The sequence below is a fragment of the Alligator mississippiensis genome, chromosome 5, assembly GCF_030867095.1.
Source record: "Alligator mississippiensis isolate rAllMis1 chromosome 5, rAllMis1, whole genome shotgun sequence".
In the NCBI taxonomy this organism is placed as follows: Eukaryota; Metazoa; Chordata; order Crocodylia; family Alligatoridae; genus Alligator; species Alligator mississippiensis.
The window spans coordinates 690904-707645 of record NC_081828.1 but is presented as its reverse complement, the minus strand read 5'-3'; the positions used below and the strand labels follow the sequence as shown (position 1 = coordinate 707645).

At 49.3% G+C, this 16742-nt stretch overlaps 1 protein-coding gene across 6 annotated transcripts in view; it reads right to left on the bottom strand.

Moving 5' to 3' along the window:
- PTPRF (protein tyrosine phosphatase receptor type F) overlaps positions 1 to 16742 on the bottom strand; it is a 409613-nt gene that overhangs the window by 331767 nt on the left and 61104 nt on the right. Inside the window, exon 1 of one of the 6 annotated variants that reach the window (XM_059727695.1) lies at positions 11322 to 11541. The exons of the other annotated variants lie outside the window; for them this stretch is intronic. The gene's annotated coding sequence lies outside the window, so the exon portion shown is untranslated. Of the gene's footprint in view, positions 1 to 11321; positions 11542 to 16742 lie in introns of those variants that run through there. 6 annotated transcript variants of the gene reach the window in all.

Below are 16742 nucleotides of genomic sequence, written 5' to 3'. Positions count from 1 at the left end.
AGGGCCAGAGGACTCTGTTTTACCCAGTGATTTTTCTGGCCCCAAATAAGCGATCTGTATTTTTTCTGTAACCGCCAACTGCAAAAACAAACGACTGCACAGGCCATTCGCTGAACGGTGCTGCAACCAGCACATCGTCAGCTCCGCTCAGCTGCCCCTGCCCCGCGTGACTTCTCAAAGTGAGGTGACGGCGTCCCCCAGAATATCATCCACAGTCCCAGTATCTGTCCAGTCCCGTGGACCTCTCCTCCAGCATCTTCCTGAAATGCCAGCACAACACAACAGCGTCTCCTCTCCTGGACCAGCTCACTGAAGAGGCGCCGAATTCAGGCACATCTGCTAGCGCCAGCGAATGCTCCAGTTCTCTGGATCCACAGCAGTTCTCTGGAGTGACAGCAGATTGCCAGCATAATAAAATGCTTTGTATAATCCATTCCCCACAGTTAAGCCTTTTAGTGATGCATTTTTCCTAATGGCTATTGCCAGAGGCTTTAAAATACAAGGAAATAGTGGACAGCCTTGTCTAAGGTCTCTGAACAGCATGAAAGCTGGGTATGTGTGGAAATTACACGTTTCAGATGTCACTAGTTTAAAAAGGCACAATCCATTTAAACCAAAGTAGGTCCAACTCCAAATGCCCCAAGGTCGCAACATAAAAAGTTCCCCTTCCTCTGGTAGAAAGCCTTTGCTGCATCTAGTGACCATAATCTTTGACCTTCCACCTCGAATGGGAAACCATCCTCGCCCTTCTGCCGTTGGCAAACCTGCCCGCACCAGATCTCTTACCGAGCTCTCCAGCGTTTTGCCTCGTGCCGTGGAGCGGATCTTGAGCTCCATGCTAAGCAAAGAAGATAGGTTATTACTCTCACAGCACCTCTGGTTTTTATCTTTCTGGGGGAACAAAGAATAGACTCTGTTGTAAAGTTAGCTTTCTCCTCTGCTCCCATAAATACCGCATGCAAAAGCAGATGCCTGCTAACATTAACTCTCTCGGACATGCTTGAGAGCTTTAATAATTTACTTTATGGAGAAATCCTCTAAGACTGTGGTCCGTAAACTTTTTTGTATCTAGACCACTATTTGCAAGAGACTCTCTCGGGGCACTTGCAGCGCTCCGACAAAACCCTTGCAGCAACTAATGTGCTTGGAAAAGCAACAATGCGGTATGACCCGCTGGAAACTAATTTGTTTTAAAGGCAATTGGTGCATTTAGGTAGCTGCAGCCTCCCTTTCATTGCCCTACTTTGATTAACCTGTTGGCTTTCACATTCATTAGCAGTTCTCCCTTGCGGCCTCAGGACACCGCTCTGGTCCTCCCACTATTCGCTGCCCGTCAACGTTTGGTTTCATCCGATCACAATTAAATTTGCACCAGAACACGCTGGCACGAACGACGTCACAGGCACGTCCTTGTACTGGGAGCGCTCGCCCTCCCTCCCCCCGCACCAGAAATCCTGAGAAACGGAAGAGTCTACAACTGGCGGCAAACGTTACATTTGAGGGTTGATGGAGAGCGAGCCGTGGTGAGAGCAGCGGGCCTGCGGCCCCCAGAACGGCGCTCCGCGGGCCACCCACGGACCAGCCGTGGTCGAGACCAGAGCTCGGGGCAAGCGCTCCGTGCTGAAGGCCGCTACCCACGTGCTGGTAAGCCACCCCTCCTCGGGACAGCCAGGAGCGGCCGGTTTTGTATCAAAAACAACTTGCAGTATCGGATGCGCTGGGCAACCAACTCGCACCAAGCACGCTTCTCTTGGCCCCCGCGTTCAGAGCCCCGCCGGGCAGGCCAAGTACAAAACGCCGTGCTTGCCACTGGCGAGCAGACTGGAAGCATAAATCGGTCAGCATCACAACCACCTAATCCCCTGCACAGAAATCCACGCCTCAGTTAGCCTCGGCCCTCCCCAAATCCCAGCCTCAACGGATGGGCCTTGCACTGCACCGTAACAAGGAACAGCTTCCTGCAACCTCAGACCGCAGGCGGGGAGCGCGTCCCCAACGCGAGAAAACGCACCGCGCCGCTGACATCTCCCTCTTCCAGACGAGGAAGACTCCTCTGCATCGTGTGCAGCCAGTTCCTCAGACCGTGCTTTCTCCCGTCTCCTCTCCCTCCTCGTGCCCAGGCGCGGCTTTTCTTCCAAACGCTTGGCTGCGCTGATCTCCGAGCCCAGCAGAAGCAGCATCAGGAGGCAGCCTGCACGCAAACGACTAGCCAGGGCTGCTCTTCTCTCTGCCCTGTGACTGATGTCAGACCCCATCACAGGATTTTGCTCTGGATAAGGAGTTCCATACAGCTCTTTGAATTATTGATTTAATTTGTAAGGCTGATAGCAAAACTGAAGTGTAAGGCTTGGCATACCGATGTCTCCAAAGTTTAACGTTACAGCAAAGACTGAATTAATCGCAGGCTGCTGGGTCCACTCCACGAGAGCCAAAGAGAAATAACGCTTTGATAGGCCACGTCTCTACCCAAGTTACCACCTTTAAAAAGGCGCATGAGTGCCCCATTTTTTGTATTTCAAACACACACATCTGGCAGCACAGCTGCAGAGACAAGAGCAGCCGTCTCTCTCCATGGAGGCATAGGCCATGGTTAAAGCTAGACATTGCACGGATACTCGATTAGCTGAGAAACCAGACAAAGAAAATCTGCACCAGGTCTACGAAGTTACTAACCATCCCCCAGAACCAGAAGCCATACGCCATCAGCTCCACTCACTCATCTACGTCACACACACCTGCTCAACAAGCAAACTGGAAGGTATCTTCTTTGCCATCTCAACTTCGCATTGAATTGTTCTGAGTAACGTTCTTAAAAGTGCCTGCTAGAGGGCCAATGTCCATTCAAACCGTGTGAACTGCACCTGACGTGCTAAGGTTGGTGCGCGCAGCAACTCGAGCGAAAACCTCCCGATACCAGAGCTATACTGCAGCGAGGCTGGGGTCTAACACGTCTTCCTCACTACACAGGTGACAACACACTACCAGGAGTTCACTGGGCGGCGCAGGGACAACCTGGAAACGCTACTGTTCGAGAAGCACTCTCGCAGTGTTTCTACACCTGAAACATCCCGAGGGGAAAAACAGCATAAATTGAAATTTCTAACGAGGGTCATTCTAGACCGGGGCAGGCAACCCCTGGCACGTGTGCCGGAGTGTGGCATACGAAGTCATTTTGCCTGGCACGTGCACCTTGGGGTAGATGGCAGGGGAGCCGCAAGGGGCCTGATCCTTGTTGTGGCAGTGTAGCCCCAGCCCCTCTCTGCCGTCTGCAAGACGGACCCCCGCGCAGCGGCTTGCAGCTTCCCCACCGCCTGCCGCGAGCAGCCCAGGCTGCACCGTGCGCGGCAGGAGCCTGCGCAGAGCCTGGGCCGGCTGGCGCAGGCAGCCAAAGGCCGTGAGCACCTGCACCAGCGTCTGCAGAGCCCCGGCCCGGCTAGTGGCTGGCGGTGGGTGCGCCCGTGCCTCGGGCAGACGGCGAAGGGGCCGGGGCCGCACTGCCACAACGAAGATCAGGGCCCTCGCGGATCCCCTGCTGTCCACCCCTGGCACGCCAACATCTTGCAAGTTGAAGTTGCGGTTGTTTTCGGCACTCGGCCCAAAAACATTGCCGACCCCCGTTCTAGACCAAGCAGAGCATCAACAGAAACGTTCGTGTGCCCTTTAGTCGAGGGAGCACTTGAGAGCTCTGCTCCCACTATCTGCAGTGATCTACAGCCGTAATTGTCACCGAGCTGCACAAAACTATTCCTCCGCTCTGTGCCAGAGGACTCCCCTTGGCTGCTCATTAAGAGCTTATAAATAAGCCTTTTTGACCTAACCACTAGCTAGCTTCACTCATTAGTACCAATTCACACCTACAAACCGATGAAAAATACACACACAGAGAAGAGAAGCCTGGTTTAGAGCGCTAGCCCCATGGTGGGCAGATGGCACGCAGCACCCAAAACCACAATTAAATCCTGATCCCAGACTAACAAGCGAGACACTTGCCATCGATCATCACTTGCATTTTAGGAGCCAACAGTTTTGCAACTAGGTTTGACTTCGTTTCACGTGGACTCTTCTGTAAACACCGAGTCCAAGATTACAGGCACCACATACCCTGGTTAAACGCCTCGGTCCCCACTGACACGGGAGACCTGGGCACGCTACTACCTCCATCAGCTCACCACCCACCGTATGCGAGTTTGCTAAGAGTGCTTGTTCTCAAGGCAGATTTCTGTACTGACAACAGACCGGACACAAAAAGCAAACACTTCCTCTTACCGTTTGCCAGCCTGTCACTTCTTGGTGCTCGAGGGCGGCTAGCCATGTTCATCTGCAATCAGGCAAAGGCAGGGCAGGCTCGGCGGCACGAGCTTGCACAGGCAACAGCCGACTTTGTCGGGTGCTAGGAATGGACTCGAGTAACGGAGCAGCATTAGCCAATTCGGACACATTAGTGCAAGTGACCCTGGCTCCCCCCATCCGTCCCAGACGTGGATTCACGATAGACGACGAGACACACACGAGTGACACAAGATAGGAGGGCAGATCAAACCCAGGGCAGCACGAGTATTTTAATTTCAGGCAGCTGGACTCCCAACTGTGTGGGCAAGGCCCTAACAGGACCCCAAACACGAGCGAGACTCCCTCCCCCGTGGCAAAGGAGGCAAAAGGATTCAGACGTGACCTTACGGCCGAGTGCTCTTTCCAAAAGCAGCTGTCTGGAAATTGCTGACAGATAAATCCATGCAACATCACAAAGGAGGATTTTCTTGCATAATGATTGACAAGATCATTGAGGATTTTCAGGGCTTGGAGTGCAAATATAAAAGGCCACGAGGAGAACTGAGCAGCTCCTTGACTGGGGCTATGAAAAGTCTCCGACCACAGAGGACAGGGTGAGATACCAGTAACATTAGCACACTGCAGGTGTATTTCTTCAGCAGGCCAGTGTTAAAACCACACAGGGAGCGCATCAACAAGGCGCGCACAGTTTCACTTTAAAAAATAAATACATAAATTACCTACTTTCTAGCGCCCTGTTAAACAAGAGAGGTTCTGTAATTAAGCAGTCATGTAGTTTTCCTTAAAAGAATACAAATTCCTCCTTAATGTAGCAGCACCGGACCAACGTGCCAGCATGCTTTGACTTGGTCAAAAAGTCACAGGCTTGACCATCAGCGACTCTGTTAAACACCTGGCTTGTATTTAAAGGGGTTTGTCAGGCAACAGGGTGGGGACGGACTGCGAGGGGCATTTCCCTGGGACGCTCCTTTGCCAGGACGTGACCCGACCCTCCCCTACAGAGGAGGGGGGAGAAAAAACTCACACGGGGCCATCACAACGAGGGAGGGCAGATGTGTGGCCCCAACCCTACCCTGATAAGAAATCCCGTCTTTGTGCCGAGGCGGCGGACAGAAAGCGCATTCTCCAGACTCCACAGCAACCTCATTCTCTCTAAATGACTGCACAAACAGATGCTGCCCCTAAATCAGGCAATTTCAAACACGCATTCCTTTCCATCAGATAATTCACTCCACTCAAGTCACTTTACTGCTCTCAAGGCCAACTTGTTTTACAGGTCTCCTCATTAAATTAAATTTGGCATGTTCCTTTCATGTTAATGTAATCAAACCTTGTTAAATTGCTTTCTATGGAAATAATCTCTGCCTAAACTGTATTTAAAGTAGAATACACCCTTTTGAAGGAAGAGAGCTTGAAGTCAAAAACGGAGTGCAATTTTCACGTGAATTGTAAGTTGACGAATTCTAGTCTCCGTCTCGTTCCTCGTGCCTGGTATTAAACACCGTATCTTGATTAGAAGGGAGAACAAGCGAGATAAATCTTCACCAAACATCCTGATATGATTTCACATTAATATATAATCAGAAAAGGTTTATGTTCACAAATAAGCCCAACGAGTATACAACACGTTTGCCTAATGTATTTGTTCTGAAATACATCAAGGTTAAACCATTGCTCAAGATAATGATACAAAGTGTTGACTTAGAGCGTGCATTATTTACAAGAACAAGCCGCACTTCAGAATTTCAACTTTCGGTTTAGCTGGTGGGATCTAAATTGTGCCAAGCTGCATTAACAGCACACGCTTTGTCTCCACGCACAAGAAACAGTCCTCCAGGAATGTTTTTCTTAACCTGCCTTTTACTTTTTTTATAAAACACACGCACGTAAGAAATGTAGATAGTGCTGATGAGACGGTAAAAAACCTCCAACCCTGCATCTGAATGAATCCTCTGTATGTAATATATACAAACTACGCTGCCTCTGAAGCATAGAGAAAAATTCGCCGAATTAGGCATTGCCTAGAATTTATTTTTTCCCCCAAGCAGAGTGGGATTTTACAATAAATCTCCTTTCCTCGTTCTGTGCTGCTGTCTGGCAATTCTGAGCTAGCTTAGACTTGGAAAAATAATGTTTCGAAAGCTGCATTGTGGGAAGAAATACTGTCAGCCTGCTAGTCAGCCCTTTCAGCATGGGGTACGTAAATTAAAGAAATACAAACAGCAGTATATTGTTCAAAATCTCCAGATCACAAGAAACCATCATCCCTTCACCTGCTTGCAAATCAAATTGTAACATGAACTAATTAAATGGCTAAACCTAGCGCCCAGATCAAGGAGAGTTTTCAACGGGGCATTCTCATTAACCTGCCCCTGATACTCACAATCGACTTTTCACGAGGCAGCATTAATCCTGTGCGACTGGAAAACCCCTCGCCGTTATTTATGATACTGCATCTTGGTCTTAACCAGAAAATAATATCCTAATTGCAGGGAATTAGCCATGTCTTGATTCTTAGCCACAAATACTCTCATAACTTGTGGATTATGCATTACATCACTACCCATTTCCAAAGCCTAGGTTTATAATTGGCGTTTCTGACAATCCTTCTCCAGCTGTGCTCGCAAACCCTAATGATTTGCGTCTTCTGATGAAATATATAATGACTTCTGTGTGCCCTATGAAAACATTAGCATTAAACTCCGGGGCTACAGTTATTTGAATAGGCTTTTATCCTTTTCCAGTAACTACTCCAGATGCATCAGATTGATTTAAAGATCTGCTGTATCTTAGCAGTTAGCACGTTGCTGCTCCTGGCAGCAGCCACTGGCGTGAAGTTAAACTCTAGCGTGCGCCGTCTAGAGCGGTGGTCCTCGACCTTAGACGCGAGGCACCCCTTGGAAAGTGCCAGCTCTTAGCTTTCACTCTTTTTGACAGGAGAAGAATACCAGAGCAAGCCTTCTGTTGCAAAGAACCCAGGAAGCCACAACAGGTCAGCATGGTTTTACCACTATGGTTCCCTGCATGAAAACTTTGGGCTTATCTTGTGAATCATACTTGCACACCGAACAGTAATAACATTGTGCAGCACCCTTGAAAGCATCTTAAGGCACCCCAGGGTGCCATGTCATCCTCGTTGAGGTTCACTGGTCTAGAAAATTCGCGCCAGCCTCTGAGGGCTCGCTCACCAGCGTCCATGTGCAACAGGCTTAGGGTCAAACAGAGCCCAAGCTCATGCATCTTGCACCTTTCTTATAGCTCCTGCAGCAGGTACATGAACCCATGCCTTAAAAATCACACCAATTTAACAAAATCAATTTAGAAAATGATTTAGTTAAATTTGTGCAATCCCTTTCAGTGGGCACTCTTAAAATTGCTTCAAGAGCAGCTAAAATAGATTTAGTGTAATTCAGTTACCGTAACATCACAGGAAAACGCCCGGGGCTTCCATACACTCAAAAAGTAATGAAGATTCCCCTTTTATGAAAACATCCCTTGCATAAGTTACCTTTCTCCTCCATCAAAAATTTGGGTTGCCCTTTTCTGCGCAAACGTTTCTTAATATTTGTACGGTTGCAAATAAAAATCTCTCCTAATTTCAGGGTTCAAACTCTGGCACGTGAATGAATAAATCCGCCACCACGTGTTCAAACCACTGCATCAGCACGCGCCCGCAAGAGCGCAACCACGCCCTGGACACCGAACGTATCCTGCGGTTCCGGCGCCGGGCTCGCTCCAGAAGCTGATACAGCAGCAAATCACTACTGGAAAAAACAAGGAGGCATTCCCTTCTGATGGGACACGATGCAAGGGCCTCTTCTGCTGGTTTCTAGCGGTGCTGCTAATCCACGTTAACTTTAGCTGTAGGCACGCTATTTCCTTTCCTTACCACAGCCAAACTTCAATAGGCATCTCAGCAAAAAAACCTGGTGTGCCAATATATAGGTCTAGGATTGAACGGGTTAGATTCCTGCTTAATGGAAATTCACACAGGCTTTACTTTGCCATCACAAGAGCTAGACTTTAATTATTTTATTTCCTGTGATGCTCATATTCATTGCAGCCAAGTAGGAATTACTCCTTCCTTTCCAGTAGCCCTGTTATCATAGCTCGCACAGCCAGTCCCAATCTGCTATTATACCACTTATTTGGAGAGGCTAAAACTAATGGGAAGAAATTTAATATTTTATACTCTAAGCCCAACTACTAAAAATCCGTGAGAAAGCACCACGTTATATTCGAGAGCGAATCGCTTTCAATATTTAGCAAGTCGGGGGAATGTAGGAAGCTTTAAGATGGAAGGAAGCCAGAAGAGCTGCATTCCTCGGCAGTCTCGCCTGCTCTTCGCCTGGAAGACAATCGTAACGCCAGACAATGTCTTCCTTCAGCAACTGCTACTTGGGAAGTGTCAGCGTGTCAGGTAGCAAAATGGTGGCTTAAGCAGAAAGCCCCAGGACTCCACAGCTCCTTTATATAAAATTCTCCAAGTAAAACCTATTCTTCTCATGGTGCAAGCACTTTTTGTCTCCATCACAAAAGAAGGCTCCCTGCTTGGGAGGGGCTGGAATAATTGCTGTTGTCTAGCACCAGGCCAGCAAACCAAGGAGGGAAGACCGCAGGATACCACAAACCCCAGAAAAAAGACAGGAAAGCCATAAACTTCCGAGAGGCTTCAACAAGCAGCAAACTTCAACAAGAAGCAAAGCCCCCTCCTCCACCAACGCCTTGCTTCCAAAAAGGTCACGGAAAGCGCGCAGCACAGGACGAGTCCTGCATACTCGACATGCCACCGTGTGTGGGAGCCTTCTTCCCCAAAAGAGAACTGCAACTCAACTGCCTTACTCTCCAAAAGCTGTGAAAACCCAGCACATTCATCCATCTCAGATCACCGTTCTTAGCAGACGTGCTGAGAGGAGGACCCCGCTGCCCTCTCGCAAACCTAAAAACGTGCTCCAGCCAACCAGGACGTCACCAGCCCAACGCAGGAGTTACTCTGCCGCTAATCCCCCAACGTATTCCCAGGTCTCCAAGAAGGTGTTGGGTCTCTTCTGCAAATGCAGGTCTCTGTGGGGTTTTAGCAGTCTATTCCCCTGCTTTCGATCACCGGGCAGGAGATTCGGAGGTCTAGCAAGATGGGGAAGAAGACAGGCTGTCCACACCTGAGAACAGCTAAACAGCTGTTCAGCAGCAGGTGCCTTGGGGACAGACCCGGATAAGAATACAGAAAAGGAGGTGGGGGATGGGGGTGGGCATAACAAAAAGGTCCAAACTTTCTGAATTTCTGTTCAAAAGGCTCAAAACCCTGTTTGAAAAGAATTCAGCCATGCCTGATGAAGGTGAGGAGGACTCCTGATCCTCCAGCCCGGCCCACCATGCCAGGCCCGTTCCAGGAGCTCGCCCAGGCATTCCTCTGGTCGGCCCCACGGGCTGTCCTGGAGCTAGGCCAGACCTTTTCATAAAACCCATCTAATCCTCCAAGCACGGGAGGCTGCGCCGCACCCCATGCTGGGCTATACCGACGGCAAACCATCCTTGCGGTTAAAAATCTTCTCCCTGCTCCTAGCAGGAATTCTCCTAGCTTCCATAAGGCAACGGCTGACACTGGTGTAGGTATTGCGTGCCATTCCTCCTCGTCCAGACTGAAGCATCCTTTAGTACCAGGTACCTCCCCCCTGTTTAGGTACTCAAAGCGGGACCGAGTCCCCTCCATCTTTTGTGCGATGCATTTCGACTGAGTTGCAAGCCCGCGTGCAGAACTGGAGTCGTTCTAGGCCGATAAGTGATTGCATTAGCACCACCCACTAAAGAAAGGTCACCTTCCTACTCCCTCCCAACACCTTCCTGATTAGCAGGCCTGGGGTCTTGCTAGGCCTTTTAACCATAGTACAACAATACGTTTAAAATGCGGTGAATATATCGAGCAGTAACATCGAGTCGTGCTGCACACTGAAAACGGCTACAGCTGAAACTGGAGGTCACGCTGGCACGAGGCTGGAAACACCAACACGCGCAGCTAACGTGCAAAACGTCAAACCACCGCGAGTGATCGGTTCAAGTCAACTGCAACTTAAACAGCTCCACAAAGAAATCCCCTGCTCTTCACTTTTGCTTGCATCATCCTCATGCTCTGGGCTCTAATCAGCCTTTTAATCCATGTTTGCACCCAGAATCAGCTAAAAGAAAAACTCAGACTAATAACATCCTCCAAAGAGCACATTTTTGCTGTCTCCACTATAAGGAAACACCACAGATGCCATTTATGAAGTATAAAGCAACCCCAGGATGGTAAAGGCAAAATATAAAATATGCATTTACGCATAAATATTTTACACGGGTGAGATAAGACCTTTATAGTCAAGCTGGGGGTGTTTTCAGGCACAATTTATTACTTTTCATGCAGCTTGCGGAAGGTTTTCTATTTCATAGAAATCCCTGAAGTACCATCTTTATGAATGCAGGCAAAACACGTCCCTTCATGCCTGTTTTATTTGCCTTAAATTCTCTTTTTGGACACTTTCAAGTCAAAATCAATGTTACACTTAATATGCTCTACAAAAAACAAATCTTCCTTTATAACTGTTAACCATAACTTTTATAAACTTTGGAAATAAAGTGATTGGTTTAAAAAAAGATTCCAGTGATTGATTTTTATAATTGCACAAATGTCGCTCCTCCATTCCTAGAGGTCTGCACAAAGATTTGCTCCCCTCTGTCAAGTGGAGGCAGAGACTATATAGCGCAAGCTACCTCCGTAATTTATACCGAAAGGGAACATCTGTGAATCCTAGAAACGCAGCTTTCCCCCAGAAAGGGCTGCCCATGCAGCACTAGCCATTATTTCTCCCTTTGTGGTACGCCCGGAGATTTGTAGGAAGCTTCTTTTTAGGATCACGGTTCCTGAGCCTGCGAATCAATGGCTTTACTGATCTAAGCCAGCCGCCAGGATTCGCTGCCACGATGCAGAGCCCCCTCCCCTCACCCTTTCTGCTTTGGCTTCTTTGATTGAACCTAAACATTTTAGAGTCTCTTACCACCAAGCGTTCAGCAGGCTATTTGTCAGAACGTACAAGCACAAATGAAATCGCGCTGTCAGTAACGATGTAACGACGCCGACTGAAGTCTCCCCTGGACCGCAGTGAAGAGTCTTTCGGTGGCGGCGGAAGGGGAGAGCTGCCTCGCATAGCAAACTCACGCTTCGAACATTTACAAATGTGCCAGGGAAAGTGGATACTGGGTCACAGAGCAGGTCACCTGAAAACACAGCATTATGCAAAATATGAACTGCACGCATTCACCAGTCAGCCCAATTATTTAACTTTCACACCAGAGTAACCTCACCAGGGTGAAAAAAATCATCTTGTTTAAATTATGCAGCCTGCCAAAAGTCATTCAGCGTTTTTAGATGCTATACAAAATGGATCAGATTCCTCGATTTAACACGTGTTCGCAGATCTCCAGCCTGTAGCAATCCCTGGCCTGGTTCGGAGCAGGGACCAAGTAGTCCATTGTAATGTGCTGAACACGTACCGGGGAGCAGCAGCACGCCTGTAACGGCAGGACACGTGGGATGCACAATGCTCACGTTCCTTGACAAGATGAGCCAGGATGAAATCACTGGGCCAGGATAACGCTGCGCCTGGTTCCTGGCTGCAGTGCGACCGCCAGCACACAGAGAGACGAGGCTGTTTATAACTGCATCACAGAAACCTGGATACTCTTTTCAGGTGAGCGCATCCAGGTCCTGAGCACACCAGCACCGCTACCAGTGCAGCTACACGGCGATGGAGAAAGCCCACGGTAAGGCCAACAACATGAAGGTCAAACACTTCCAGCTCCCCACAGCCGCTCCATACTGCATGCCCGCCCGCCTGCCCGCCCCCAACGATACCTGTAGGAACGTACCCGTGCTGCCAGGGCTGTGACACTTCCCTGCCTCGCTGCTGGCCGTGCCTAGCCAGTGTGCCGGAGCCTGCCTGTACTCCTCCCACGCCCACCTTCCCTTCAGGCAGAAGCAAGAAACTCTGTTTTAAACTCTGCGGATAACCTGGAGAGGGTCCAGAGAAGGGCCACTCGTATGGTCAAGGGCTTGCAGACCAAGCCCTACGAGGAGAGACTAGAGAAACTGGACCTTTTCAGCCTCCGCAAGAGAAGGTTGAGAGGCGACCTTGTGGCTGCCTATAAGTTCATCACGGGGGCACAGAAGGGAATTGGTGAGGTTTTATTCACCAAGGCACCCCCGGGGGTTACAAGAAATAATAGCCACAAGCTAGCAGAGAGCAGATTTAGACTGGACATTAGGAAGAACTTCTTCACAGTTCGAGTGGCCAAGGTCTGGAACGGGCTCCCAAGGGAGGTGGTGCTCTCCCCTACCCTGGGGGTCTTCAAGAGGAGGTTAGACGAGTATCTAGCTGGGGTCATCTAGACCCAGCACTCTTTCCTGCCTATGCAGGGGGTCGGACTCGATGATCTATTGAGGTCCCTTCCGACCCTAACATCTATGAATCTAGGAAAAGCCACTGTGACACCTATTCCTGCCCGCCGCTACCTCCGCACCATTACTCCAGCGGAGAACACCAGCAAGAAAACCCGCGCGCGCGCGCTCGCTGCATTGCAATGGGAGCCTAAGTCTACGGGACTGAGGACCAGGACGCGAGTCGAGCGTCCTCTTCGCTGGCTCCCGACACAGCCTTAAGCAAGTTATTGGCCTCTGCTGTAACATGGGCATAGAGGTCCCTCCGTCACCTTTCAGTACGCCGGGCACCTGCTGATCCGCACGCGCCGAGTCTCGCAGAGGCAATTGGAGCGCGTGAACAAGTAAACCGTCGGCGCGGCATTCCTCGGCAGCACTATTCCAGGCACAATTTCAGGAATTCACTTGCATCACAGGGAAAATACACGGCATCTCCTAACAATTTCACAAACAAATGCTTGCATGGTGCCGTGAGCAAGTAATGCATTATGTAGGTTCTATATTAATTTACCAGCATTATGGATATTTTAAGATACTGGCAGCCCAGGTTTCCCTCAGATGCAAGGAAGTGTTATTTCAGCAAGTGCTGATACTGCTTCGAGCTCTTCCACGCCAGTCAAAATTGACCCCCAAATGAGCATCCTAACCCAGCTTGCTAAATTCAGCGGAACACACTGAAACCCACAGCTGTTTATAGCAGGAGTGTTATGCATCTGACAGTTTTATTTGTGTAACAGTTTATGCTTTCATTATGTTCTGTCACTTGCTACATGGAATTTGTGTTTAAGAGGATTCCACTGTATCATATCTAAGAGGTTTACAACAAAATCCAAATAGCTAAACTCTAAGATGCATTGCATCACTAGATTTAAGGGTTCACCGTAACTCATAGCATGGCTTCAACATTAGCCATCTTTCTCCAAGACGATTCACCGATAAGCTATGTCATTTGCACCGAGTCTTTGCCATGGATGAAACCAAAACGGCAGACACAATGGGCTTCCGCACTCTTCTCATTACCTTGCAAATGAAACGCACGTAGCTTAAAGAGGGAATAAAATGCACACGTTCCAAAAAAGTGCTAATAAAAACCCTCGGGGCCAGAGTCCCGCTCGCATAGCTGCTCCCAGCAAAGTCAACAGAACTTCCTGCATAAGTTAAAGAGGATTTGCCTTTAACGAGCACTTGAGATCTGGCCTTCTCCAGATACAGCAGCTCTTGCAACAGGCTCATCAGGGCGGGGAGACCAGGTTTAACCAGGTTCAAAAGGGCACTGCACAAATCCATGCCAGAGCGGTCCATCAGTGGGCACGAGGCATTGTGTCTAGAGGTGCACCCTACAAATGACGACTTCCTAGGCCTCTGATGCTGGAAGCTGTAAAGGAGAGACAAGCCCGGCACCTATCCACCTCCCTAGCATGCGCTTTCATGCCTGCTCTCGCAGTGGAAGAGAGGACCAAAAGGCCGCTGAAAACAGCCATCAGAAATAAGTGGCGTTCCCATCGCAATACTAATGGCAGTGGTGGCACATTTCTGCCTACTTTAGGTCAGAGGTAAGAAAAGGCTGTCAGCAAAGTATGAAGTTGGAAACGGGTAACGAGAGAAACTAAAACTTACTTTTCTTTCAACACGCCCCGAATCATGGACTTTAAACCCAGGAGAGAACAGCCGGACAGACCTCCTGCGAGAAGCAGGTCGGTGAACCGCCCTCCCCCAGGCAGCAACCCATACCTTGGGCACAAGCGACCCAATCGGAGACAGCTACCCAGGCTGGGATCAAAGACTTCAAGTGACTGAATTCGCTAAACTGTTCCAGTGACAAATTTCCTTTGCTGTAAAAAATGTCTGCTTCCAGTTTGATTTTTCTAGCTTCAACTGCCAGCCACAAGACCTTGTTATTTCTTTGTCTGCTAAGTTTAAGAGCAATCTATCATCGCAATTTTTCTCCACATGTAGGCACTTACAAACTTCAGGTGATTAAAAGTTGCCTCTTAACCTTCTCAGGAATAATCTATAAAGACTGAGCTTCTTTAGTCTTTTCACTTGAAGGCAGGCTTTCCAAACCTTGAATTGTTCTTGCAGCTCTTTTCTGAAACCTTCTTTTAAACAAGCAAAAAGCAAAAACGCATCATCTTTTTGAACAGCGCATAGCAAACTGGACCCTATTCCAGTGGCGTGCTCTCACCAACACTGCATTTAAAAGACAATGATCTCAGCATTTTTACACAGTTGCTCTGTTTATAATCGAAAATCAAGACAGCGCTCTTCCCAGGGCAGCGGATCAGACTCCCCAAGGAAGTTCAAGAATATCTTTTGTTGGAGGTTTTGGGTAGGAGGATTCATGCAGGGGGCTTGGAAGCAGATGACCCTTGAGGTCTCGTCCAACCTGCAACTCTGATCGTCCGCCCGCAGCCATGTTAGACCGAACGCGCCAGTCCTGGGCCGGGGCAGTGCTTGGTGGGAGACCCCGATGCCACGGCTCAGCTCTCGAGGCCCCTCCCGACCCCGTGGCTTTATTACAGCCACCAGAGAAGCCAACAGGTAGCTGGTTATCCACCACCAAGTCCTTTTCAGTCTTGCTCTCCAAGACAAAGCTCCCCGCCACGTGAGCTACATGTTGGTGAATGCATTTGACAGGAGCGCTCTCTTGCCCATAAACATTATTCTTCCCGCAGAGCTTTCCCATCCGTATAACCACGCTCTGAAAGCGGAGACTGTCCAAGTTCTAGCGCACCGTCTGTTCACTGGTACAGCTGCAAATCCCACAGCTCTTCTACTACCAAATAAACGTAATTATGCACCGAGCAGCGAGATACCTGGCTGGAATGAAACGGGCTGTGGAAACGAGCAGGTCTTTACTCCCAAACTGAAAGCAGGCAACTTTCCTAAAGTTACTTTAAATGACAAGCCGCTAATGGAGGCTGCTCCCCAGTAGACATGCATTTCAAAACTGCAGGACAAAGAAACAGAACATTAGTGAAGTAACTAGCACTGAAACACCGCGCAAGCCAAGGGTGAGGCATTAATGACTGACCTTGCTGTCAAAGAAAAGCCACTTGCTTATAGGCAAGGAAAATTTCCTACTTAGGCAGACAAGGCCAGTCCCCAGCTGGAGGAGATGAGTGCCAGGTTCCCACTATGTAATGAGAAGAGATGTTAGAACAAGCAACATGGTTTCTGACAGGAGCAGAGGACAAGTCCTGCAGCCTGCCTCCCCCAAAGAATACTAGTCAGAGAAATCTGTTAGGAGGAGGAAGGAGAAGTACTAAATTAAGTCTCCCAACAGCTCGTCCCTTCTTGGTGCGCACATCTGTGGCTGTCTGGTTGCTGAAGGATGCTCTTCAACGGCTCCCGCTGAGACCGAGGAGAACCAAGAACAGCTCCTGCCAGGCTGCTGCAGACACCGGGCAAGAGGCCTGCCCCAGGAGGGAAGCCCTCAAGTTGGACAAAGCAGGCTGCAGGGTCTCATTTTGCTCCTGCAGATGCACCCATCTGCTTTCCCTGACAAGGTGGGAGGCCGGCTAGCCTGCAGGAAGACACCTAGCCCAAGGACAGTTTCGTAACGAGACACAGAGCTAATTATTCACGCTGCTCCCTCCGTGCAAGGCAGAATGGAAGCAGACCTGGGGAAGCTAATAGGAGCCCTGAGGAAGCCGAGACGTCTGCTCCAAAAACTGCAGATCTGCTGATTGCTTCGCCTGCTCAAGTGTGACCATAAACGAGAACCCAACCATTTGGGTTGTCAGTCTCACCTCCATCCTTGGCAAAGTCTTTGAAAAAATTATCAAGGCTCACATTTGTGAGAGCCCGGCAGGGCAGATTATGCTGAGGGGAAACCATCACGGGTTCGTGGCGGGCAGATCGTGCCTGACCAATCTAGTCTCTTTTTATGACCAGGTTACGAAACGCCTGGACACAGGAGGAGGGGTGGATGTCGTATACTTAGACTTCAGGAAGGCCTTCGATACGGTATCCCACCCCA